The sequence below is a fragment of the Halichoerus grypus genome, chromosome 13 (genome assembly GCF_964656455.1).
Source record: "Halichoerus grypus chromosome 13, mHalGry1.hap1.1, whole genome shotgun sequence".
In the NCBI taxonomy this organism is placed as follows: Eukaryota; Metazoa; Chordata; class Mammalia; order Carnivora; family Phocidae; genus Halichoerus; species Halichoerus grypus.
The window spans coordinates 81,237,915-81,259,824 of record NC_135724.1 but is presented as its reverse complement, the minus strand read 5'-3'; the positions used below and the strand labels follow the sequence as shown (position 1 = coordinate 81,259,824).

At 37.7% G+C, this 21,910-nt stretch overlaps 1 protein-coding gene across 1 annotated transcript in view; it reads right to left on the bottom strand.

The window, feature by feature from the left end:
* The window catches only part of TAOK3 (TAO kinase 3), a 190,598-nt gene that overhangs the window by 105,960 nt on the left and 62,728 nt on the right, over nt 1–21,910 (bottom strand). Inside the window, exon 2 of the mRNA XM_078060912.1 lies at nt 7,114–7,216. The gene's annotated coding sequence lies outside the window, so the exon portion shown is untranslated. The remainder of the gene's footprint in view (nt 1–7,113; nt 7,217–21,910) is intronic.

The window sequence follows — 21,910 nt, the reverse complement described above, 5'->3', positions numbered from 1 at the left end:
ACAATAGAACAGATCAACGAAACTAGGAGCTGGTTCTTTGAAAGAATTAATAAGATTGATAAACCCCTGGCCAGACTCATCAAAAAGAAAAAAGGACCCAAATAAATAAAATCATGAATGAAAGAGGAGAGATCACAACCAACACCAAAGAAATACAAACAACTATAAGAACATATTATGAGCAACAATATGCCAACAAATTAGGCAATCTGGAAGAAATGGATGCATTCCTAGAGACGTATAAACTACCAAAACTGAAACAGGAAGAAACAGAAAACCTGAACAGACCCATAATCAGCAAGGAAACTGAAGCAGTAATCAAAAAATCTCCCAACAAACAAGAGCCCAGGGTCAGATGGGGAATTCTTCCAAATATTTAAAGAAGAATCAATACCTATCCTTCTGAAACTGTTTCAAAAAATCGAAAGCGGGGGGGGGGGTGCCCGGGTGGCCCAGTTGTTAAGCGTCTGCCTTCAGCTCAGGTCATGATCCCAGGGTCCTGGGATAAAGCCCTGCATTGGGCTCTCTGCTCAGCGGAAGCCTGCTTCTCCCCTTCCCACTCTCCCTGCTTGTGTTCCCTCTCTTGCTGTCTCTCTCTCGTCAAAATAAATAAATAAAATCTCAAAAAAAAAAAAAAAATCAAAATGGAAGGAAAACTTCCAAACTCTTTCTATGACGCCAGGATTACCTTGGTCCCAAAACTAGACAACGACCCCACCAAAAAGGAGAATTACAGACCAATATCCCTGATGAATATGGATGCCAAAATTCTCACCATGATACTAGCCAATAGGATCCAACAGTACATCAAAAGGATTATTCACCATGACCAAGTGGGATTTATTCCTGGGCTGCAAGGCTGGTTCAACTCCCCAAATCAATCAATGTGATACACCACATTAATAAAAGAAAGGACAAGAACCATATGATCCATCCTCTCAATAGATGCAGAAAAAGCATTTGACAAAGTACAGTATCCTTTCTTAATTAAAATTCTTCACAGCAGAGGCACGTGGGTGGCTCAGTCGGTTAAGTATCTCAGCTTAGGTTGTGATCCTGGAATCCCAGGACTGAGCCCTGCGTTGGGCTCCCTGCTTAGCAGGGAGCCTGCTTCTCCCTCTCCTCCTAGCTCATGCTCTCTCTCTCGCTATCTCTGTCACTCTCTCTCTCAAATAGAATCTTTAAAAAAAAATAAAATAAAATTCTTCACAGTGTAGGGACAGAAGGAACATACCTCAATATCATAAAAGCCATCTACTAAAAGCCCACAGTGAATATTCTCAGTCAGGAAAAACTGAGAGCATTTCCCTAAGGTCAGGAACACGGCAGGGATATCCACTATCATCCCTGCTATTCAACATAGTACTAGAAGTCCTAGCCTTAGCAATCAGACAACAAAAAGAAACAAAAGGCATTCAAATCAGCAAAGAAGAAGTCAAACTCTTACTCTTTGCAGATGACATGATATTCTATGTGGAAAGCCCAAAAGACTCCACCCCAAAACTGCTAGAACTCATACAGGAATTAAGCAAACAGGCAGGATATAAAATCAATGCACAGAAATCAACTGCATTTCTATACACTAACAATGAGACAGAAGAAAGAGAAATTAAGGAGTTGATCCCATTTACAATTGCACCCTAGGAATAAACCTAACCAAAGAGGCAAAGGATCTGTACTCAGAAAACTATAGAATACTCATGAAAGAAATTGAGGAAGACACAAAGAAATGGAAAAATGTTCCATGCTCATGGATTGGAAGAACAAATATTGTTAAAATGTCTATGCTACCTAGAGCAATCTACACATTTAATGCAATCCCTATCAAAATACCATCAACTTTTTTTCACAGAGCTGGAACAAATAATCCTAAAATTTGTATGGAACCAGAAAAGACCCCAAATAGCCAGAGGAATGTTGAAAAAGAAAACCAAAACTGGTGGCATCACAATTCTGGACTTCAAGCTCTATTACAAAGCTGTAATCATCAAGACAGTATGGTATTGGCACAAAAACAGATACATGGATCAATGGAACAGATTAGAGAACCCAGAAATAGACCCTGGACTCTATGGTCAACTAATATTCAACAAAGTGGGAAAGAATATCCAACGGAAAAAAAAGTCTCTTCAACAAATGGTGTTGGGGGCGCCTGGGTGGCTCAGTTGGTTAAGCGACTGCCTTCGGCTCAGGTCATGATCCTGGAGTCCCGGGATCGAGTCCCGCATCAGGGTCCCTGCTCAGCAGGGAGTCTGCTTCTCCCTCTGACCCTCCCCCCTCTCATGTGCTCTCTCTCTCTCTCTCAAATAAATAAATAAAATCTTTAAAAAAAAAAAAAAAATGGTGTTGGGAAAATTGGACAGCCACATGCAGAAGAATGAAACTGTAACATTTCCTTACACCATACACAAAGATAAACTCAAAATGGATGAAAGACCTAAAAGTGAGACAGGAATCCATCAAAATCCTTGAGAACACAGGCAGCAACCTCTTCGACCTCGGCTGTAGCAACTTCTTGCTAGATACGTCTAGCAAAAATGAACTATTGGGACTTCATCAAGATAAAAAGCTTTTGCACAGAAAAGGAAATAGTCGACAAAACCAAAAGACAACCGACAGAATGGGAGTAGATATTTGGAAATGACATATCAGATAAAGGGTTAATATCCAAAAGTCTCAAACTCAATACTCAAAGAACAAATAATCCAATCAAGAAATGGGCAGAAGACATGAAGAGACATTTCTCCAAAGATGACATACAAATGGCCAACAGTCACATGAAAAAAATGCTCAACATCACTCGACACCAGGGAAATACACATCAAAACCACAATGAGATACCACCTCACACCAGTCAGAATGGCTAAAATTAACAAGTCAGGAAATGACAGATGTTGGCAAGGATGCGAAGAAAGGGGAACCCTCTTACACTGCTGGTGGGAAGGCAAGCTGGTGCAGGCACTCTGGAATACAGTATGGAGGTTCCTCAAAAAGTTGAAAATAGAGCCATTCCACTCTTAGGTATTTACCCAAGAAAAATGAAAGCATATGTCCATTCAAAGCCCTGTACACAAATGTTCATGGCAGCTTTATTTTTAATAGCCCAAACTGGAAACAACCCAAATGCTCATCAACAAAGGAACAGATAAACAATCTGTGGTACATGCAGACAATGGAATGCATTTCAGCAATAAAACGAACTACTGACACACGCTACAACATGGATGAATCTCAAGATAATTATGTTGAGTGAAAAGACAGACCCCCGCCAAAAAAAGAGTACATACTTTATGATTTTATTTCTATAAAATTCTAGAAAATGCAAACTGAAGTAACAGAAAGCACATCAGTGGTTGCCTGGGGATTGGGGTGAGTGAGAAGAGGTGGGATGGAGGGATTAAAAAGAGGTATCAAGAAGCTTTGGGAGTGCTGGATATGTTTACTATCTTCACAGATACATATTATGACAAAACATATTATATTCATTAAATATGTTCAGATTATTGTATGTCAGTTATACATCAATAAGGTTGTTTTAAAATGATGCAGTAAACAAAAGTGAAAGGCAAATAAAGTAGGAATGATGCAAAATATGTGCTGGTTAAAAGTTATTCTTACCAGACAGGTGACTATAAAACACTGATGAAACAGACTGAAGATGACACAAACAAATGGAAAGATATTCTATGCTGATGGGATGGAAGATGTCCATACTACCCAAAGCAATCTACAGATTTAATGCAATCCCTATCAAAATACCAACGACAGGAGTGCCTGGGTGGCTCAGTCAGTTAAGCATCTGCTTTTGGCTCAGGTCATGATCCCAGGGTCCTGGGATTGAGCCCCATGTGGGGCTCCCTGCTCAGCTGGGAGCCTGCTTCTCCCTTTCCCTCTGCCACTCCCCCCTGCTTGTGCTCTCTCCCTCTCTCTCTCTCAAATAAATAAATAAAATCTTAAAAAAATACAAACAACATTTTCCACAGAACTAGAATAATACTAAAATTTGTATGGAATCACAAAAGACCCCGAATAGCCAAAAAAATCTTGAGAAAGAAGAACAAATTGGAGGTATCACAATCTCAGACTTCAAGATACACTACACAAAGCTGTAGTAATGAAAACTGAATGGTACTGGCATGAAAATAGATACATAGGTCAATAAAACAGGACAGAGAGCCCAGGAATAAACCCACACTTAAATGGCCCATTAATCTAGAACAAAAGAGGCAAGAATATACAATGGGGAAAAGATGGTCTCTTCAACAAATGGTGTTGGGAATACTGGTCGGCTACATGCAAAAGAATGAAACTGGACCACTTTTACACCATACACAGAAATTAACTCAAAATGCATTAAAGATCTAAATATGAGACCCCAAACCATAGAGCTCCTAGAAGAAAACATAGGCAATACTTCCTTTGACATCAGCCATAAAAACATTTTTCTCAATATGTCTCCTCAGGTAAGAAAAACAAAAGCAAAATTAAACTATTGGGACTACACCAAAATAAAAGGCTTTTGCAAAGAGAAGGAAACCAGCAACAAAATGGCAAGGCAGCCTATTGAATGGGAGAAGATATTTGCGAATGATGTATCTGATAAGGGGTTAATATCCAAAATGCATAAAGAACTTAGAGGACTCAACACCCCTAAAACCCAAATAATCTGATTAAAAATGAACAGAAAACCCGATTCAACATTTTTCCAAAGAAGACATATAGATGGACAACAGATAGAAAAAAAATGCTCAATATCCCTCATCATCAGGGAAATGCTAATCAAAACCACAAGATATCACCTTACACTTGTCAGAATGGCTAAAATAAAAACCACAAGAAATAACAAGTATTGGCAAGGATGTAGATAAAAAGGAACCCTCGTGCATTGTTGGAAGGAATGCAAATTGGTGCAGCCACTGTGGAAAACAGCATAGAGGTTCCTCAAGAAACTAAAAATAGAATTACCATATATTCCAGTAATTCCATTACTGGGTATTTACCCAGAGAAAATGAAAACACTAATTCGAAAAGATATATGCACCCCTATGTTTATTGCAATGTTATTTACAATAACCAAGATATGGGAGCGACTGAAGTGTCCATCCATCGATGAATGGATAAAGAAAATGTGGTGTACACACACACACACACACACACACACATGATGTAATGTTACTCAGCCATAAAAAAGAATGAGATCTTGCCATTCACAGCAACATGGATGGACCTAGAGCATATAATGCTAAATGAAGTCATAGAAAGACAAAAAGCCATATGATTTCACTCATATGTGGAATTTAAGAAACAAATGAAGAGGGCGCCTGGGTGGCTCAGTTGGTTAAGCGACTGCCTTCGGCTCAGGTCATGATCCTGGAGTCCCTGGATCGAGTCCCGCATCGGGCTCCCTGCTCGGCAGGGAGCCTGCTTCTCCCTCTGACCCTCCCCCTTCTCATGTGCTCTCTCTCTCTCTCATTCTCTCTGTCTCAAATAAATAAATAAAATCTTTAAAAAAAAAAAAAAAGAAAAAAAAGAAACAAATGAAGAAAGAAAAAAAGAGACAGAAAAACATTCTTTTTTAAAAAAATTTTATTTATTTGAGAGAGAGAGAGCACCAGCTGGGGAGGGGGGGCAGAGGGAGAGAAGCAGACTCCCTGAGGAGCAGGGAGCCCAAAGCAGGGCTCGAGGAGCAGGGAACTCAATGCAGGGCTCGATCTCTGGACCCTGAGATCATGACCTGAGCCAAAGGCAGATGCTTAACTGACTGAGCCACCCAGGTGCCCCCCAAAAAACATTCTTTTTTTTTTTTTTTTTTTTTAAAGATTTTATTTATTTATTTGACAGAGAGAGAGAACACAAGTAGGCAGAGAAGCAGGCAGAGGGAGAGGGAGAAGCAGGCTCCCCGCAGAGCAGGGAGCCCGATGCGGGACTCGATCCCAGGACCCTGGGATCATGACCTGAGCCGAAGGCAGCCACTTAACCGACTGAGCCACCCAGGCGCCCCCCAAAAAACATTCTTAAATATGGAACAAACTAGTAGTTGTTGCCATAGGGGAGGTGGGTGGGGGGGTGAAATAGATAAAGGGAGGGGGTTAAGAGTACACTTATCTTGATGAGCACTGAGTAATGTATAGAATTGTTGAATCATATTGTACACCTGAAACTAATATAACATTGTATGTTGATTATACTTCAATAAAAACATACATCAGACAAGTGTACACATACACATACATACATCTGCTCACACCGTCAAAGGACACATACAGGAGAAAGAAAATAGCAGTGGCTATTAAGGATATGAAACGTATACAGTTTCACTAGTAATCAAAGAAATAAAAACTAAAATAATAGGACACCTCATTTCACCTCCCAAATTGACAAAGTAATAGAGAAAAGATACAGTTTTCTGTAAGAGCATAAGGAAACAGTCATTTTTGTACATTGCTGGAAGAACAGGATGGGTATATTCTTTGACCAGGTAATATCCTTCTAGGAATTTATATAAGGCAATGTCCTTTTTGTTTTGTTTTAGCAATAGAGGCAGGATGGAAGAGGTAGAACATAAAGAGGGATGAGACCATGAAGATGGGAAACATGGCTTCTTTCATCTCCAAGTCTGGATTTCTTTACAGGCTTGTTTTATCTGAAGTAGGTGTTGTGATTTCAGGTAACTTTATATTTCCTTCTTTTTGCTTATATGTATTTTCTAAATTTTCTGCAAAGCCTATTACTTCTGTAATTAGAGGAAAAGTGATGTGAAAAATTTTATGTTACTTCAAAGTCTAATTATAAAGTACTACAATGAAAAAGGCAATATATATTTCCAGAAAATAATTTGATAATAGGAATCAAGAAACTTTAGGTAAGGTCATTTCTTTTAACCAAGTATTTCTCCAAATTGTAAGCTGTGACTGAAAATAATGAAAATCTATAAGGAAGGAATTTGAAATTAAAAAGTTTTTATAAAATAATTTTTATCCCAATTTTATTAATATTTTTCCACTTTGCCCTGTTTTTTTTACAAATATAATAAAAATTAATTATAGAAAAAGCAGAAGACACAATCTCTTCCCATCTTATGGGAAAGCTTTGTCATGGATCTATGGACAATACCTTTTTGTGAATGGCACAAAATATACTGTATTGCTCAGATTCATCTTAGCAGCAAACTCTTTGTCCTCTTTTAAAACTTCAGTCTTTTGCATTTATGGTGCACCTATGGAAAAGAAGAATGAAATATATAATTATAAAAGCAAAATTAAGGAAGCCATAATTGATCATATGGTAGCTTTAAAATTTTACACATGTAATATTACAAAGTTAAAACTTTTACCTTCATCTGTTTGTGAATGACAAATGCAAAAGGTAAGATCTGCACATCAAAGACTCGGGCTACACTTTCACAAGCAATACCAGGAAAAAAAGTGTCCTTAGAGTTCAGAATCTATATTGAGACTTCCATTGGTTTGAGTCCAGGGAAACTCAACAGAGTCTACCAGTAGACAGGACTAATCTGACAGTTGTGGTGATGCTACTGATTGTCAGTAAGGCTTATATTCTGAATTGCTTTTCCAATAAGCATGATGATTTACATTGGCTCATCTATCTCCCCATTCCTAGGCTCTCTTATAACCAGTCTTCTGCATTTGGGGGGTAATGATTATTCTTTATTATCTATTAAAGATGTATATGCCCAATGTAGAAAATCTGGGAACTAAATACTATTATGAAGAAAAATCTATAATCCTACCCAGGACAAAGTTCATTAACAATTTGGCATACTTTTCTCCATGCTCATATTTATTTCTTCATGCTCATATTTATTTTGTTATATACAGCTGAGATCATTTATACATATAATTCCATAGTCTACCTCTTTAATTCTAGATTATGAGCATTTTTGCCATGTTATCACTGTTCACAAAGATCATTCTAATGACTGCTCAATGTGTATCTCTCAATGTATATCTTCCTATTCATTCACAACTCCTTCTCCACAATTAGAAACCAAGGCTGTATTCAACTCTTTGTTGAACTATTAAACATTACTGTGTTTGGAAGATCTTTGTGCATATTATTTATCTACATTTTAGGGCTTTCTTTGGAATGGATTTCTAGTACTAGAGTTCTGTGGTCAAAGAATATAACAATTTAAAACATATAATACGTATATTGAAATAATTTTTAGGTAACCTGACTGCTTTGGAGATGAAGGCCTTACAGAGGGGGAAAAAAACTAGAAAAAAGGTATTGACTTCCACTTTCACATTTTTCCTATTGAGGATATTCCAATCTCCTCACATGTCTATACTTATAAACTAATCTTTCTCATTATTTTTATTATTCCCTCTGATTCTATGGCTGTGAAATGTTACATGAAGTGGTAGCTATTATTGCCAGAATTCTGTACCACATTTTACCTAACCATCAAAAGTCAAACCAATCAATAATTGCCATGTCTGCATATCTATCCTGCAAATCTAGCATGACTATAGCTTCAATAAACTAAAAAATTCCTTGAACACTAGTTGCAAGATTTCTAAGAAAGTAATTTAAAATAAGGCATTTACTAACATCCTCATGTCCTAATTTCAAATGTAAGAGGAACTATTCATTTGGACTGCATTTGGACATGCTATGGACATGCATGCTCAGTATTTTCTTTCTTTAAATACTTCTTCATTCTTACATAATTTTCTTAAAACATGTTCTCTATGGTTGCATAGCTCTATAAATATTCTAAAATAAGCTCTATGACTTCTAGGAATTACATTTTCTCGGTTTTATCTTTTTTTTTTTTGCCCCTTGCTGGAAGACTGCACATGCTATTGAGGCTGAAAAGTATACTCTGAAGTTTATCCATTACACCTAAGGGATGTTCTCAGCTTTCTTCCATTCCATAAGCTCCCTTTTTCTTTATAAATGTCTCTTGAATTCCATAAAACTGTCTTTTCTTGTTTTTCCAAATTATTCCTCCTACAGTTTCTCTTCTCTCTGATTTCTATTTTTTTTTTTAAGATTTTATTTATTTATTTGACAGAGAGAGACTCAGAGAGAGAGGGAACACAAGCAGGGGGAGTGGGAGAGGGAGAAGCAGGCTTCCCGCCGAGCAGAGAGCCTGATGTGGGGCTTGATCCCAGGACCCCAGGACGATGACCTGAGCTGAAGGCAGATGCTTAACGACTGAGCCACCCAGGCGCCCCTCTCTGATTTCTAAATAAAAGTTCCTCCAAGTATTTGCCTGAAGCCCTATGTGTGACTGCAAGCTGCTCTAACTTCTGTCCATTCAATGGTTTCCAGTAAGGCTAAGGCATTACACTGTGCTGACCTCCTTTCCAAGCCCCAGCCCCATATTTTCAAATATCTTTTTGGCTTCTCCCCTCACTTATACCTTACATTAACTTTGACCTTTCCACTGCCCTCTCAATTAATTCACAATTCTGTTTCAAATATTTCCTTGTATCTGTTTCTTTGCTTTTTCCACTTCTGTTATCTTTTTCCTCTGCTTCTACTTGGTCAGACTCTAGTCTATCTTTTCTGGAATTCATCTTTTTTTTGGCGATTTTATTTATTTATTTGACAGAGAGAGAGAACAAGTGTGTGTGGGTGGGGAGAGGCAGAGGGAGAAGGAGAAGCAGACTCCCTGCTGAGCAGGGAGCCCAACACGAGGCTAGATCCCAAGCCTCCAGGATCATGACTTGAGCTGATGGCAGACGCTAAACCAACTGAGCCACCCAGGCGCCCCCGGAATTCATCTTAAAAACACTATTATCATAATCATCTTCCTGAAGCAAAGGTGAGATATCACAACTCTGCTCAAAATCCTTCAATGTCTCCCTACGGCCTACGGTATAAAGAATAACTTTATGTAACTAACATTCAAAACTGGCCTCAAACCACTACTCTAACCAAAATTCTTCAACTCCATAATCAGGAAGACTGAACTACTATACAGTTACATTTTCATACCTTTTTATTTGCTTATGCTGTTCCCTCTGACTAGAATATCCAAATCCCAACCACTCTCACAGTCCAGGAGAACATCATCTCTGGTATAAGACCTACCACTTTCCCCCTTTGCTTCAGTTTTAAATACATATATATTAGTACTCTTACTGTATGACAAGGGCTTCTTCAGAGGAGGATACATGTCTAACCCTATGTTTTGATTAATCATTCTATCTCATGATACCTTTTTCTAAAAAGCATTTTTTTAAAGATACAATTCACATACCGTACAACTCACCAATATAAAGGATATAATTCAATGTTTTTTTTGTTTTTGTTTTTTTTAAGATTTTACTTATTTATTCGACAGAGAGAGAGAGAGAGAGAGAGCATGAGTAGGGGGGAGGGGCAAAGGGAGAGGGAGAAGCAGGCCTCCAGCTGAGTGGGGAGCCCTACATGGGGCTCAACCTGAGGATCCCGGGATCATGACCTGAGCCGAAGGCAGACGCTTAACCACCACCCAGGCACCTCTGTAATTCAATGGTTTTTAGCATATTCACTGGTTTATGCAGTCATCACCATGGTCAATTTTAGAATATTTTCATCACCACAAAAAGACATCCTATGCCCTTTAGCTATTACGCTACCACCCCTCCATTCCTAAGCAACCACTAGTCTACTTTCTGTCTCTATAGATTCCCCTCTTCTGGACATTTCCTTTGAATGGTCTTTGTGACTGGCTTCTTTCACTTGGCATGCTGTTTTGAAGGTTTATTCATGTGGTAGCATGAATCAGTATTTAATTTCTTTTATTGCTGAATAATACTCCATTATATAAATATACCACATGTCGTTTACCAACTTATAAGCTGATAGACATTTGGGGCTGTTTCTACATTTTGGCTACTATGAATAATGCTATTATAATTGCTTGTGTACTATTTTTTGTGTGGACATACATTTTCATTTCTCTTGATTATATACCTAAGAGTCAAATTGCTGGGCCCTGTGACATCTTTATATAGCAGGTACTCTATAAAAGTCTGCTGAAATCTCTTTCCCTTTTCCATCCCAGTCTTACTCTCAAAGTGATCTCTAAATTCATCCTTCCCTCAAAACATGAACAAGGACATTTTTCCTTCAAGAGGATTGCATTTTAAGAATTAACTGAAGATTAAATGATATGCATGGAATTATTTTTTCCCCCTGTCTTGACCTCCCGCAACCTCAGGTACTGCATTTATAGTGAGAACTGAGAACTGTGCCAAGAATGCAGTATTTCTGGTCTTGGGCCCTTGGGCCGACTGAACAATCCAGCCAGCTTAGAGGAGAAGATTTCAACAAAGATGTGCAACTAGAATAATTTTCTTCACTCTTTACTCTAAGAAATGGAAATCTTTCAACAATGATAATCAAATTATTTTTCATAGACATCCTAACTTAATATAAGGAACAACGCTTGATAGAGAGTAGAAATATTTTTCACGATTTCCCTTTTCCCAGAAACTTTCAAGAAAGATGATTCATGGAAGATCTTAGTTGACTTTCAATGTTGTAGTCCCACTACTTCAACAATAAACCTGAAGCCAACTATTTTGAAAAACCCCAATATTTCAGCATTAGGGAGTAAGAATCACAATGTTTCATATTGGAAAGATTTTAAAGCTCAGACATTTCAACTCTTTTTTTTTTTTTTTTAAAAACTGAATCTCAGAAAAGTGTCAAATCACACCTATGTAGTAGTGTTACCCCAAATCAAAATCCAGGTCTTCCGATTTCCCACTCCAGAAAACTTCCTTCTGAATCAAGTTGCCTAAGTCAGACTTCAAAACAGAAAAGCCAAAAAGTTTTTCTATTTTGCTAATTAGAGGGTGATCAAGAAAAGTTTAATCAAACGTAAAATTGGACTTCTGTGTTATTATTGCTCCAAAATATTTTTTAACACTTGAGTATGTAGTGGTAGATTCAGTTCTTACATAGACTGAAGCATCAACAAATTTGGGGATCTATTTAAGAAAAAAATTTTTACAAAATTCCCACATAGAAATAAGTTTTAGGGCCTCAGAAAGGGCTGGTGCAAACAATGGGCTCTGAAACTTAAACCTCACTGTAAATTAGCCCATGTAAATTCCTATTATCTTGCTCCCAGAGGGTAGAGGCAGGTAAAATCTTCATTTTACAGCAATGAAAAATGAAGTACAAATAGTTGATAGGACTTTTTCAAAGTTAGAACTAGTCTAGTTTTTCTTCCTACTATAATACAACTACCCATACAGACTTGAAGAGAATTGTTCTTAAAGAAAGAAACAGAAAACTGTTTTGATTAGTTGTTGCTACTGTCTGCCACTAATATTTAACTGTTATTCTGAAGTAAGAAACCATTTTTATGGTACTTTCATTTTGAAAATAAAACTACATATTAGTTGCTTTTTATGCCACTATGATCATGTAGCCCATTGTGATCATATATCATTGCACTGGAGAACTGGAAAGGGACCTTAAAGTCACCTAATTTCTACTCAGCAAATAATGCAGAAGTGGCTGAGGTTTATTGATTATCATAACAATGGTAACTTTTAGTCTACTCCTGGGTCAACTGATATTAAATATTATGAAGAAGACTCTTCTTCCAAGTCACCCTTTAAGACTTTATGTGTGGGGCACCTGGGTGGCTCAGTGGGTTAAGCACCTGGTTCTTGATTTCCACTCAGGTCATGATCTCAGGGTCGTGAGATCGAGCCCTGCATCTGGCTCCTTGCTCAGTGTGGAGTCTGCTTGAGATTCTCTCTCTCCCTCTCTCTTTGCCTCTCCCCCAACTCATGTGTGCACTCTCTCTCTCAAAATAAACAAGATCTTAAATAAAAGCCTTTGTGTGATCTAAAAAGTAAATATATCCATTATTTTTCTGTCTTAATGGATATTATTTTCCCCCTCCATTAAAAAATTCCTGTGCAGAGGCCCCTTCCAGACCTCACCCTATGTACCTCTTCATTTGGCTGTTCATCTGTATCCTTTATAATATTCAATAAACTGGTAAACAAGTAAATGTTTCTGTGATTTCTGTGAGCCACTCTAACCAATTAATTGAACCTAGGAGGGGGTTATGGGAACCTCCAATATGTAGCTGGTCAGTCAGAAGCACAGGTAACAACTTGGACTTGCAGCAGGCATCTTAAGTGGGGGGCATGGGGAGCAGTTTTATGGGACTGAGCCCTTAACTTTTGGGGTCTGAAGCTACCTCCAGATAGATAGTGTCAGAATTGAGTTAATTGTTCGGTGGTTTTGGAAAACACACATCAGAATAGGCTATCTCACAGAATGAACCAGAAAGCTCAGAAAATGGGCAGGCCCTTAAAAGGGCAAATGCACATTCAAGGTCGTGCCACAGTAAATGTCTGAGATGCCACTGCCACTTGCTTTTGCTCTACTGGACTCTTAACCCCTTCACAACTGCCACAAACTATCTCTGTTGTGCCCTGAGCTATCAAGATTCATAGTCCTGGGTGGGAGCATCTGATTGACCAAGGTCATATGTCCACATGCTAGCTGCCAGGCAACTGAGAAAGAAATATCTACCTATACTTCTTTGGTATCCATAGCAGAAGGAGTAACATGGCCCCCCTTCTATTCAAAACAGGATAATCAAGCAATGGGCAACTCACACTGCAAGTATCTACTCATTAATGATCCAAAACCACATCACAACTCAGAAGCTAAGTGATAAACTTGGATTTGTAGCATTCCAGTATCTAATTGTCTCCTTAATCAATTCTTTTTAGCCTAAGTTTTATTTAAGCTTCTTCTGTATCTATAATATCTTAGTCTCATAAGTTTAGTAAGAGGTGTAGTGAACCTGAAGTAGTGCTCAATTATTCATTCATTCATTCATTTATTTATTCAACATTTACTAGATACCCATTATGCTTAAGACATCATGCTAGGTGTTGAAAAATATGTGATGCAGAAACTACTTATCTAGGACCAGTGGATGTTACAGTAGTGCAGAAGTTCAAATGAGGAAAGAGAACTTCCAATTCTCTAAGGAATAGGGGATGGGGATGGGCAGGTGATTGACGGGTTCATGGAAGAGATGACATTTGGATTGCTTTGCAAAGAACAGGTAGAATTTTCAGGAAATGCTGTGAACATATGATGAGAGGTTGCAGCATTTTAGGAAATGGCAAGTAATTTCAGTTCTGCAGATTTGGGACAAGAATCCTTTGGAAACAAAGGTGGAAGAATCTATTGGGTCCAGATTTTCAAGGATCTTGAATATCAGGCAAAGGATTTTATGCTTTTTTGGTAAATGATGAAAAAACATTTTAAATTAGATTCAGGATTCAAGAATAATACTCTAGTAATATACAGGCTCAACTGGGAAGATTTTGTTTAAAAACATTATGCACACATCATAGAAAAAAAATTGACAGAATATAGACCAAAATGTTAATAGCAGTTATCTTTGGGTATTGGGAATACAAGCATTTTTTATTTTCTATTTACCTTTCTGTATTTTCTGTATTTTCTCCATTGAACATATATTACTTTGTAATGAAAAAAGTAAGTAAAAAATATTTTTAAAAGATTGAATTGGAATAGAAGGAGACTAGATCAGGGAGGTCAGGTTAGGGCTACCAAAGTAGAAAGAATAACAGTCTTATCCTAGAATGTTGGCAATAAAATCGAAAGCAGAAAGCAGATACTATGACTCTGGATGCAAGAATAACACAATAACAACATAGCTTAGAGCCAGCAATTGACTGGCTGAATAGCCTGGAAAAGGCATGGGAGTCAAAGTTAGCTCTGAGGCTCTAAGAACAAGTGATAGAGGAGATAATTGTTCTGTGAACAAAAATAGGGAATTTAGTAGAAGGGACAAATTCAATGGTAGAAAGATGATGAGTGTTTTCTTGCCAAAGTGACTTTTAAGTGCTAGATAGGCATCCAGGGAGAGATATACAGCAAGTAGCAAGAAATGAAGGTTGAAATTCAGGGAAAATGACAGCTAGTCATTCAGATCTGGAATTATTTGTATAGGGTAGATAAACTCAAGAAGGAACTATGGTAACTCAGGTAAGGAATGGAGAGAAAAAAGAAGACTGAGAATAAAATCTTGGGGAAATATTTTGAAGTTGAATTCTTAGTGAATGCTAGATAAATGCTAAGTCAACATTATATTTCTATAATTAGGCATTCTCTCCATTTTACTCCATTCAATCAAAAGGTTTAAAATGACTTCCCTGGGGCGCTTGGGTGGATCAGTCGTTAAGCATCTGCCTTCGGCTCAGGTCATGATCCCAGGGTCCTGGGATCGAGCCCCGCATTGGGCTCCTTGCTCTGCAGGAAGGCTGCTTCCTCTCCTACTCCCCTTGCTTGTGTTCCCTCTCTCACTATGTCTCTGTCTGTCAAATAAATAAATAAAATCTTTAAAAAATAAATAAATAAAATGACTTCCCTAAGTCTACAAATTGAGATGAATAGTCAAAAGAATACTATTAGAAATAAAATTTAGATTTTTATATGACCGGCTTTTGCTTCACCCAGTTATGAAAAAAAAAAAGTCCCCTGTCTTTGGAAATGTATTTTTAAAAAAGAAAATATGTGCAATAAAGTGAACCAACTGATCTTTTAATTGTTAATATATATATTTTTAATATATTTTTTACATTTTTTTTTGTAATCAGAATTTTAGATTTAAAATGTATCTAAGATGGGCTCAAGGAGGTTAACTTGCTTTTAAGTAGTTTAATATTAATGACTTGGTACTTGTGCCATTATAGTCTAGACTGAATTCCTGATCAAAGAATACTTGCCAATCATGATGGGGAGCAGCATCATGGTACAGTGGAAGAACTCTGAACTGGAAGACAGAAATCATAGATCCTAGTCCCATATTGGTCCCTAAATGGCTCTGTGGCATTGATCAAGTTATTTAATTTCTCTAAGCCTCAATTTCCTGGTCTTGGGACTAGCTAAGACAATTTCTAAGTTCTATTCCAACCCTAAATGGAGCAAATCGCTCCATTTAAAATCTTGCATTAGGATTCACACACACACAAATGCCCTGAGTTCAATATAACCAAAATTCCCAGCAATCTTCACTTTAATTGTTCCCAAGTCAAACAAAAGAAAAACCCAAGATGTAAACACCTTTAGTCTCTGCAAATTTTACCTGCTACTGATCACCAAATACATGAAGACACTGTGAGAGCCCTGTATTTATAACTTTTGACTCCCTGCTATAGGATTACAATGCCAGACACTGCAGATAATAGAACATGCAGAAATAAGAGCTTTGAAAATAAACCTTCTTACAGCTAATGAAGGATTATCTGGCATGCAATTTTTCTAAAATGTCACAGCTATTAGCAAGTTCTTTTTGTGTTTTTTTTCGGGACTATTTTTCTCCTGTCTCCACTTTATTGCCCTGAAAATAAAAGTTTTCCTTAAGCACAATCAGATTTAAAACTTCAAAATTTTAATTGTATATACTTCTATTTACTTCTTTGGAAAAGGTCTACTTGGCCTCTGCTATGAACTGAATTGTGTCTTTCCCCTGACCCCAAATTCGTATTTTGAAATTCCAACCTCTAAAATGACTGTATATGGAGATAGGGCTTCTGGGAGGTAACTTTGTTAAATGAAGTCATAAGGGTGGGACCCTAATTCAGTGGGATTAGTGGCTTTATAAGAAAAGAGAAAGATCTCCTTCTCATCTCTCTCTCCCTATCTCTATTTCTCTCCCTGCCTTCCTCTCTCTTTCTCTCTCCATTTGTCACTCCCTCCCTACCCCGCTCTCCCTCCCTCCCTCTCTTACATTGGCAAAGAGGATAGGCCATTTGAATACAACTCCAGAAGGTAGCCATTCTGCAAGCCAGGAAGAGAGATTTCACCAGAAACTTAATCTGTTGGTACCTTGATCTTAGACTTCCCAGACTCCAGAACTGAGAAAAAATTAATTTCTGTTACTTAAGCTACTCAGTCTGTGGTATTTTGTTATAGCAGCATGAGCAGACTCAGAGAGCCTCCTTAACGAATTTCTGGACTAAGATTTGGACAATATTTAAATGGTTACTAAATTAATAGTGAAAATTTATTCTTTTCTAGGTAGCTCTCTAAACTGATCATTTGATAATCCTCTTCCTTTAAAAAATATATCTTGATAATTCAAAGAACTGGGGAGAAATACTAATCTTTGAACTAGAAGAAAAAGTTTACAATGATTTAATAATAATAATGTAAAAACACACATAAATGCAGTAATTAGAGTACACATAATTGATTAAATCTAAAATCTTGACCTAAAATCTCTTTCCACAGACTTTTTTTTTTTTAAAGATTTTATTTATTTATTTATTTGACAGAGAGAGACACAGCGAGAGAGGGAACACAAGCAGGGGGAGTGGGAGAGGGAGAAGCAGGCTTCCCACGGAGCAGGGAGCCCAATGCGGGGCTCGATCCCAGGACCCTGGGATCATGACCTGAGCCGAAGGCAGATGCTTAATGGCTGAGCCACTCAGGTGCCCTCTTCCCAAAGATTCTTAACATTTATTTGATCTTTCAACAATACTGCCTCTGAATATGAACGTCAAATGTGTAAGTTCCACAAGATATAAGTGATTACAAGCATTTTCTTGTCCAGGTATTTAAAGCAATTTCTTCATGATTGAGTGATTTACTTGAAATTTAGAAACCGAATGAACTCTATCAGATCTCTATATACCACCTGATTAATAAAAACTCTCTTAAAGCTCTTTATGAATGGAATCCATCCCTACACTACTGTCAGGCATTATCAACCTGAAAGTAAAATCTGACCATGTCACTCTCCAGCTTAAAACCCTTTAATCCCATCATGTACAGGATATAAAATCCAAGCTCCTTGTAGATAGATGGCAAATGAAATCCTCTGTGACCTGCCCCTTGTCTGCTCTTGAACCTTGTCCTTAGTAACTCCAGGGCCTCACCTTGGACGCCCCAGCTATTTTAAACTACTTCCTTGGGATATCAAGAAGTACCTATTGGCACTCTGTTTCTTTTCCTTTTTCCTAGATAACTAGAATTCATTCAAGAATCTGCTCAGATAGTACCACTTCAGGGAAACTGTCCTTATTCTCCCCTAAACTGGGGTGGTTTTTTCCCCCACAGAAGGATGCTGTAAACATTTCTCATATATGTGGTACAGACACAAGATTTAGATTATCTTTGGTAAATGTCTGCTAGACATTACCATAAACGGCTAGAGGGCAGGGGTCACATTTAAATCACCAGCGTCTAACATACTGGCTGGTCTACTGCATGTGGCCAAAATACGCTGTTGAATTACACTAATTCATATATCAAATGTACTAAAACATTTTTTTATTTTAAGGAATATTATAGCAAATATTTTTGTTAAGCAAGTAGCCATCACTCCTTAATGTGTTTTTTAAATTGATATTTCTATAGGATGCTTTACCTAAAATGAACCTGATCTTTATTGTGGAAATTTGGTATTTTATTGAACTACATGGTACCTAAATATTAATAATTTCAGAATTATCACTACTCTCAACTTACTTGTTCAAGAACCTATCTTTTTTTTTTTTTTTTTAAGATTTTATTTATTTATTAGGGAGAGAGCTCACAAGCAGGGGGAGCGGCAGGCAGAGGGAGAGGGAGAAGCAGGGAGCCCAATGCGGGGCTTGATCCCAGGACCCTGGGATCATGACCTGAACCGAAGGCAGATGCTTAACCATCTGAGCCACCCAGGTGCCCCAAGAACCTATCTGTTTTAATGGATATCTTAAAAAACTGGCAGTTGATACCACCCTATTTTAACATCTAGAAAACCCTTTGGAGTCCAAGTCTGTATGTATTCATTTGAAAAAAGTGAAAACAACATTAAACAAAAACTTAATCCTACTATGCAATATTTTTTTCTCATGCACAGTCATATAATACATGATATCCTTCCAGTAAGTAGTTTAGAATCCATTACTTAGGCCTGTCTTCAGTCAGCAAGTTCAAAATATCATTTATATTGGTTTATAGGACATCATTCAGTCTTTTATTAGGATTTTTGAATATTCATTCATTGTCACCTTTGATCAATGAACTAATTTTAGAATAAATATAATAGAGAAAATCAACAAGCACTTATTTTAGACTACTACAGGCACTAAAGACAGAAAGAGGAGTTACTTTTGTTAGTAGGGCCTGGCTTAATATAATCAACAACACCATCAGCATGCTAACATTTATTCAATCTCAGTGTGTGCTAGGCACTGTACATTACATCATTTAAGCCTTAACACAACACTAAGTTATTATTATTGATCTCATTTTACAGATAAAAATCTGAGGTCAAACTTCACAGACCTACTGTATGGTAGAGCTGGGATTCAAATCTAGACTATCTAACCTCAAGCCCACTCTCTTAACCATCATAGCAGTTTTCAGTTAAATCACTGTATGAGAGATTTCAGAAATTAATAACTCAATAAATATAAAGGATTCCATCTAGCCTACAATATTCTTGAATGCTAATGGCTTAATTATTTTGATTTGCTTTGCCTAAGGCCAAACCAGATCAAGACCCTCCCATCTAAAACTTTTTCACTTTGTACTTTAAAAAATGTCAGAGTCATCACTGAAAATTTCTGTTCAGTAAATAGTGTGCCTAATGAAGGCAAGAGAAGCCTGAGTATCTAAAATCTTCTGAGGTAATCCTGTCCTGGGACTTTCAGAGATGCATTTATACCCTAGAAAGTTAGCATTTAAAACTTGAAACTCTTGACTAATTTCCAATGTTGAAAGCATCACTCAGCATTCTTAGTCACGTTTACTTTTGCTCTGCCACTGGCAGGCAGGGCAAGCACCATACGCGCTGGCAGGATACATGTGGGAGCAGGTTCCTCCTGTTGAGAGTCGCCTTCTCCCGCTTCAACAGTTCTCTCCTGCAGGACTGCTTGCAAAAGTGTATGAATCTCTATCTATTCAAGTAAACACTGAAATCCAATATTCAACTTCTTAAAAGTAAACATTCCTACAACAACTGACTTGGGGTATCTCCATGTCCTTAAATCAACTTTGAGGGGTGAGAAAGTGTAACAGGAACTGAACTTAATATCCAGAAGAATGTTAGCAATACACAGGAAGGTTTTATCCTTTAGCTGTTTTAGATGTAGAAGGAGAGATGAGTCACATGAGCAAATAATGACACCTATAGTAAATCCAATTGTCTCCTAAATTTTCTTGTTTCCAACCGCTCCCATACATGGTCCAAAGTGTCATTTTGGTGGGACAGAGAGCTCTAATAGTATCACACTGCTATTCAGAGATCTTTGATGAAGACATCCAAACTCCACAAAAGATACTCAAGGCTGCTATGATACGGTTCCAATGCAAGTTTGCTAGCTACCTAGTTATTCCTTAAATGTGCTAGATACTTTCAGTCTCAGCACTGCTTGTGCCCTTTACTTAGAGTGGAATATCTTGTTTCTTTACAAGTCAAAATCCTATCGCTTCTTTAAGACCCAGTTAAATTCCACCTCTCTTCCTTACCTCTGACAGTTAAAATTCAAAATTACCATGGCACTTTATTTGTACTCTTACTATAACAAGTATCATCTATAGCTGATATTAAATTAATGGTTTACTGTGAACATATTTGTTTCCTCAACTGGAAAGTAAGTTCCTTGATCTTTTCCTCCATACAGAAGTGAGCCTTCTCTTCTGCTCTTTAGCAGCACAGTATCATTTTTAAATATGTGCATTTAGGCAGGCTGACTTGAGCTGCAGTTTCAATATAATTCATAATCCACTAAACAATATTTATTTAGTGCCTGACCATGTGCCAGTCTAAGCATTTGAAGAAACAAAACTCCCTAACTTGTGGAGCTTAAATTTCTTTTTTTTTTTTAAAGATTTTATTTATTCATTTGAGACAGAGAGATACAGAGAGAGAGAGAGAGAAAGCACGAGCAGGGAGAGAGGCAGAGAGAGAGGGAGAAGCAGGCTCCTCACTGAGCCAGGAGCCCGATATGGGGCTCGATCCCAGGACCCTGGGATCATGACCCGAGCCGAAGGCAGACGCTTAACCATCTGAACCACCCAGGCGCCCCTGGAGCTTAAATTTTATTTTATTTTATTTTATTTTTTTTTTTAAAGATTTTATTTATTTATTTGACAGAGAGAGACACAGCGAGAGAAGGAACACAAGCAGGGGGAGTGGGAGAGGGAGAAGCAGGCTTCCCGCAGAGCAGGGAGCCTGATGCGGGGCTCGATCCCAGGACCCTGGGATCATGACCTGAGCCGAAGGCAGACGCTTAACGACTGAGCCACCCAGGCGCCCCTGGAGCTTAAATTTTAGTGGCGAGAAATAGACAACAATAAACATAGTAAATTACTGTATTAAAAGAATGATGAGTGTTTTGGAAGAAGAAAAAAGTAGAGCAGGATGGGAATCAGAAATGCCAGGGGTATGGCTTTAAGATCTCTGCTCAGATATGACCACCTCAGAGGACCCACTCAAAACATCCTTATTAAAGTGCTTTTTCTCCTTCTCAGTGACTATCATCATTCTGTTTTCTCTACATCATAGTACTTGAACTTATCTGAAATTATTTTATTTGTTTACATTGTTATTGTTTCTCTCCTGTCTGTTCACTGCTACATTCTCTCATACATAATAGACACTCAACAAACATTTGTTAGAAGAATACAAGGAGATACCCAAATTATACTTTTTTTTTTCTCTAAAGGACAGAGGGAGAGAGAGAATCTCAAGCAGACTCTGTGCTGAGTGGAGCCCCATATGGGGCTCGATCGCAGGACTCCAAAATTATGACCTGAGCTGAAATCAAGACTCAGTCACTTAACCGACTGAGCCACCCAGGCACCCCTCAAATTATATTCTTATACTGGAATCAATCACATGTAAAAAGTGATCCGCTACATCCTACTAAGAATCCAAAAGAAC